Below are 6,317 nucleotides of genomic sequence, written 5' to 3'. Positions count from 1 at the left end.
GATGCTCTTACTGTAAGTGCTGGTGGTGAAAACAGAAAATTGCAATTTTTCATACTTCTGTCACCAGGGACAGTTTTGTCATTTAAGGTCTGCAGACCCATTCAGCCCACTTGCTGAGGGGCCGAGTATCGAGCAGGGCTGAGCTCCTTAAATTTATTGCATTGTCTCTGGTCCATCTCAGCTTGTTGCTAGTTCTGTTTTATATTTCATTGCTTTTATGCTTTCTTACTTTCCCATTATCTAATCTTTGCTGTTTATCAGAAAACTGTTCATTTTTTATAATTCATATTATCCAAATAACAATTTTATATTAGTTCTGATTTTTTAGTTAGTTATCTTGGAGCTTTAGGTAGTTTAGGTAATCCTGCCAGCTATGGAAAATTATCTTTTGCCTTCTCTTTTGCAATATGTTTTTAAGTTCCTGTATGTTAACCTGTGGTACATAATTAATTTCTCAACTATTCTTGGTGAGCATTTAGGTTGTTTTAAATGTATATGAAAAAAAAAAATCACCCATTTTTCTTGTTCATGTAGTGATTCTCATGTCCTTGAGACTTATCCTCAAAATGTCAACCTTAAGTCACATTCCTATGGCTGTGTTACAAATCACTAACTGACCCTCATGAAGAATGAATTTCAAATGAATATTTCTTGGATTCAGAAAAATTACACTTTTTTTTCTGTAAAGATCAAAGAAATACTTTCCTTCTGGATGTCAACAATCTGCCTTTAAAAAAGGCAGAAATTAACACAACCTTGTAAACCAACTATACTTCAATTAAAAAAAAAAAAAAAAAGGCAGAAATTTAGGCCCACTGAAAATGGTCAAGTGAACAGTCAAAAATAGAGATTAAAGGACCCTGCTCATCTTCACTGATATTAGAATGAGCTGAATGATGGCATTTGTACAGCTGTGACTGCAAGATTAATGTGCTATTTGCAATGTTGTAATCTGTACACATAAGCAGATTACACCCTAAATTTACACTTCTTTTATTATTGTGATTTGTATCAACCAAAAACTTAGTAAGTATAATGTCATTAAAAAGTCTTAATTTTTCCAAAATATCATAAAAGAGGCATTTATTTTTCTGTTTAGGCACATATCATGTGCCTACTCACTTTTAGCATAATTTTAGTATATTATATTCTTTTACTACATTTGTAACAGTTTACAGAATATTATAAAAAAATTTTTCCATCTCTAAAACACTAGTGCTTGATAGATCTTTGGTTCAAGAAATATTTATTTATTTAATAATAGAAAATATTACAACCCACTCCAGTACTCTTGCCCGGAGAATCCCAGGGACGGGGGAGCCTGGTGGGCTGCTGTCTATGGGATTGCACAGAGTTGGACATGACTGAAACAACTTAGCAGCAGCAGCACAGAAAATATTAAGTGCCTACTATATGCTAATCATTGATTTGGGTGGTAAAGAAGATTGCCCAGCAGCAAAGAAGACCATCAAGAGTTGTAAGAAACAGGCAATAAACACAGTGAAAACTGCTTTGGAGAAAGAATAAAGTAATGTGACAGATTTTATATTCCAAATATTGGAGAATATATATCTCTCATCCCACATGTTCTTCTTACAATTAATATATTGACACTTGTCCATAAGGATACAAGGCCTATACCCTTGAAGCTGGGTAAAATTTTGTAACTGCCCCAACTAACAGAAAACAGCAGAAGTGACATTGCCTGATTTCCCAAGGCCAGGTCATAAATGGTGATATGGCTTATGCCTCTCTTTATCTCTCTCTCTCTCTTTCTCTCAGAGTGATTGTTCTGACTGTCCTGAAGCCACCATGCAGGGAGACCTTATAGAGGAGAGAAAAGTAACTTAGGAAATCCAGCTGTTCCAGTTCCCAGTCTTTTGACCAGACCAGATGCCAGTCATGTGAATGAAGGCTGAGAGGTGACCCCAAAGACAACTGTCTGACTGCAACTTCATGAGAGACTCCAAGCCAGAACTGCCTAGCTAAGCTACTCTCAAATTCCTCACCTGTAGACACTGTGGGAGATAACAATGATTATTGTTGTTTTAAGCAGCTCACTTTTGATACAATTTCTGATACAGCCATAGAAACTGGGAGAAGCAGAGTAAAGGAAAAGACAGTGATAGGAGGGCATTAGATTTTATTGATAATCAGAAAGAGCTTTTCCAATAATGTAACACTTGAGCAGAGAATGAAAATGAAGTGAATGAACCCATGAAAAAGTCATGTTGCTGTTGTTTTTGGTCATATGCAACTCTCTTGCAACCCATGGACTGTAGCCTGCCAGGCTCCTCCATCCATGGGATTTCCCAAGGAAGATACTGTAGTGGATTGCCATTTCCTTCTCCAGGGAATCTTCCTGACCCAAGGATCAAACCAATGTCTCCTGCATTACAGGCAGATTCTTTACTATATTCCTTATCAGTCACTTGGGAAGCTTGAAGAAGCCATGTTCATATTCATAGAAAGAGAAATCCAAGCAGAGGTAACAGCAAATAAAAGCATCCTGAGAAAAACAAAAGTGAACAAATGGGATCTGATTAAACTTAAAAGCTTTTGCACAGCGAAGAAAACTATAAGCAAGGTGAAAAGACAACCCTCAGAATGGGAGAAAATAATAGCAAATGAAACAACTGACAAAGGATTAATTTCTAAAATACACAAGCAGCTCATACAACTCAATACCAGAAAAACAAACAACCCAATCAAAAAGTGGGGAAAAAACCTAAACAGACATTTCTCCAAAGAAGACATACAGATGGCTAACAAACACATGAAAAAATGCTCAAAAATCGCTCATTATTATAGAAATGCAAATCAAAACTACAATGAGCCATCACGTCACACTGGTCAGAATGGCCCTCATCAAAAAGTCTACAAACAATAAATGCTGGAGAAGGTGTGGAGGAAAGGGAACGCTCTTGTACTGTTGGTGGGAATGTAAATTGATACAGCCACTATGGAAGACAGTATGAAGATTCCTTTAAAAATGAGGAATAAAACCACCATATGACCCAGCAATCCCACTCCTAGACATATACCCTGAGGAAACCAAAATTGAAAGAGATACATGTATCCCATTGTTCACTGCAGCGCTATTTACAATAGCTAGAACATGGAAGCAACCTAGATGTCCATCGACAGATGAATGGATAAAGAAGTTGTGGTAAATCTGCACTGTGGAATATTACTGTGCCATAAAAAGGAAAACGTTTGGGTCAGTTCTAATGAGGTGGATGAACCTAGAACCTATTACACAGAGTGAAGTACGTCAGAAAGAGAAAGATAAATACCGTATTCTAACACATATATATGGGATCTAGAAAAATGGTCCTGAGGATTTTATTTGCAGGGCAGTAATGGAGAAACAAACATGGAGAATAGACTTATGGACATGGGGAGAGGAGAGGAGAAGGTGAGATGTATGGAAAGAGTAACAGGGAAACTTACTGTACCATGTGTAAAGTGGATAGCAAACAGGAATTTGCTGTGTGGCTTGGGTAACTGGAGCAGGGGCTCTGTGTCAGCCTAGAGGGGTGGGATGGGGAGGAAGGTGAGAAGGAATATGTGTATACCTATGGCTGATTCATGTTGAGGTTTGACAGAGGACGGCAGGATTCCTTGGAGCAATTGTCCTTAATAGAAAATAATTTTTTTTTTTTTAAAGCATCCTGAGGCTAGGGATACTTGGCACACAGGACAACCAGCAAGGGGCTAGGTTGCTGGTGGAAACAAACTAGAGGATGAGTGAGTGGATTGATGCCAGGAGTTATATCCATATAGAACCTTAGAGGCCTTTGAAAATTGGAAGGATTGTGTTCATGTGTGGGTGTGGTAGTTCAGTCACTCAGTCATGTCTAACTCTTTTGAGATCCCATGGACTGTAGCCCACCAGGCTCCTCTGTTCATGGGATTTCCCAGGCAAGAATACTGGAGTAGGTTGCTATTTCCTTCTCCAGGGAATCTTCCTGACCCAAGGATTCATCCTGCCTCTGTGTGTTCTGTATCTCAGGCAGATACTCTTTACTGACTTAGCCACCAGGGTGTAAATGGGACACTTTTGAAGAATTTTGAGTGAGAGAGTCAAGGCTTCTGATTTATGTACTAAAAGCACCCTCTGGTTGACTTACCCTGATATTGTCTCTCACTGACTTTGCTCCAACTATGCTAGCCTTTTTTCTGCTGATTAAACACGTATGTATGTGTGTTCAGTCACTCAGTCATGTCTGACTCTTTGAAACCTCATGGATTGTAACCCACCAGGCTCCTCTGTCCATGGAATTTCCCAAGCAAGAATACTAGAGTGGTTTGCCATTTCCTACTCTGAGGGATCTTTCAGAGATTGAACTCAAGTCTCTTCATCCCCTGCATTGGCTGGCAGATTCTTTGCCACTGTACCACCTGGGAAGCCCCACTGATTAAACAAACATACAAAGCTCTTGCCTCATTTTTGAGATTCCTCTGCCTTTCATCAGCGCCTGTCTCATACCTTCAAATGTGTGCTTCTGTTGGTATCCTTGGTCTCTCTGTCCAACCAAAAATACCAGTCTGCTTCTGGTGACACTTTCAGTCACATCATCCTGTATTTTACTTTTTTGTGGCCTGTTGTTCTTTCTCCCATGTAAGCTCCATGAAAACAGGGACCATATCTTTCTTGCTTGTTGATATGCCTACAACACTTAGAACAGTGCTTGAAATAAAGTAAGTGCTCCATCAATATTAGTTAAGTAAATGTCATGAACAACCATATCTTCCATAGATATTGTGAAGATTAAGTGATATAATGTATGAAAAGATATTGACCTACAGTTAATTTAGAGAATTTAGATTTTATTTCTTCTTCCCCAGTTTAATATTTTTTTAATTTTTTAAAAACCATATTTTAAAAATAGAGCAGAAACTTCATCTCTAATTTTATTTGCTTTGTGCAATATAAGCAAAATAGCTTAAATATTTTGCTCCTTTCAAATGTTCTGCTTTGAATTCCAAAATTAATCTAGTAATTATTCATACCTTACAAATGGACTCTAGACAACAGAAACCCTTCAATACATGTGAATAGAGATTTTTAAATCTAAATATTCATTGGAAATACTTTAGAACTAATACTGAGTTCAGCTTCTAACCCTACACCTTGTTGGTAATCTAATTTTGCTAGTCATCTTATGAATTTTTTATATTTGAATTTCTTAGTCTATAAATAAGAAGCCAAAGAGGTAAAGATAAACTCATATCTATTTCTAGCCTCACCATTTACCCATTCAGTAATCTTAGAGGAAATTATTACACTTAACATTTCTGGTTTCATCAACTATAATGCGCCACTAATAATAGAACTTGCTTCATTAGGTTGTCATGAAGTCACAGAGAGATAATGCGTGTAACATGGTCACCATGGTCCTTCACTGAAGAAAAGAGTCAACAAATGAGAACTATCATTACAAAATAAGGAGATTTAAGAAAAGCCACCCTGCCAAGCTTGGACTGTTCTTGTGAGGCTCAGCCTCTAATGTTTATGAAAAATTATTACACATCTAAATTACTTTTAAAGCCATTCCAGATTGACCATTAGGCCTATATTTGTTCATACTTAATTAATTTAACTGATAATAGAGTATTAATGCAATGAACATAGGAGAAACTCTAGAAGTATTTAGTTAGTTATGAATATTTATAGGCAAATCTGCTCTGACTTAATTACCTCCAAATGTTAGAAAAGGAAATATTAATTAAGTTTTAAAATCCCAAACTAACTACTGTAAATGAAGCTTTATGTGAATAGAGCAGGAAATGACTGCCTTAAGGCTGTGCCTGGACATTAAAACTCCTTTTCCAACTAATAAATCTATCAATTCTAAGTCCAAAGCTTCAAAATTAAAATCAATTTGAGGGTCATACATTGGGTATTTATAAATATTTACTGAAAATATTTTAAAACCTAGTGTAATTTATATAATTATAAAATACATTGCTTTTATTATATAATTTTTAAATTAGGTATTGTCTTTTCAAATTAGTTTGTCATTTTATAATATCTCAACATATAATTTCAGGAAAATATATTAAGTTAAAAACTCAACCTTAAATACTTCAGTATATGTTAACATATATTCTGTGATTATTTTTAACTATGATCAATTTAACAAAAAATAGATACATCTTTAGCCTTTATTTGACAGATGTATCTATGTATGTGCTTTAAGACAAAATTACTTTATAACCCTAGAGAAAATGCCAAATTTTTTTAACTGCTACCAAGTAGTTTTATCAAGCAAATTTGGAATTAAAAAAATCACTAGGAATATATGAAAATA

The 6,317-nt window shown here is 35.9% G+C and overlaps 1 long non-coding RNA gene across 1 annotated transcript; it reads left to right on the top strand.

Moving 5' to 3' along the window:
• Positions 1-1,789: 1,789 nt before the first annotated feature.
• On the top strand, positions 1,790-5,569 carry LOC133235422 (uncharacterized). The gene is made up of 2 exons (XR_009732547.1): positions 1,790-3,418; positions 5,353-5,569. It is a non-coding gene; the product is annotated as an uncharacterized LOC133235422 (long non-coding RNA).
• Positions 5,570-6,317: the final 748 nt, after the last annotated feature.

Source organism: Bos javanicus, chromosome 2 (genome assembly GCF_032452875.1).
Source record: "Bos javanicus breed banteng chromosome 2, ARS-OSU_banteng_1.0, whole genome shotgun sequence".
Lineage (NCBI taxonomy): Eukaryota > Metazoa > Chordata > Mammalia > Artiodactyla > Bovidae > Bos > Bos javanicus.
The sequence above is the reverse complement of the archived record's forward strand: the minus strand, read 5'-3'. Positions and strand labels throughout refer to the sequence as shown.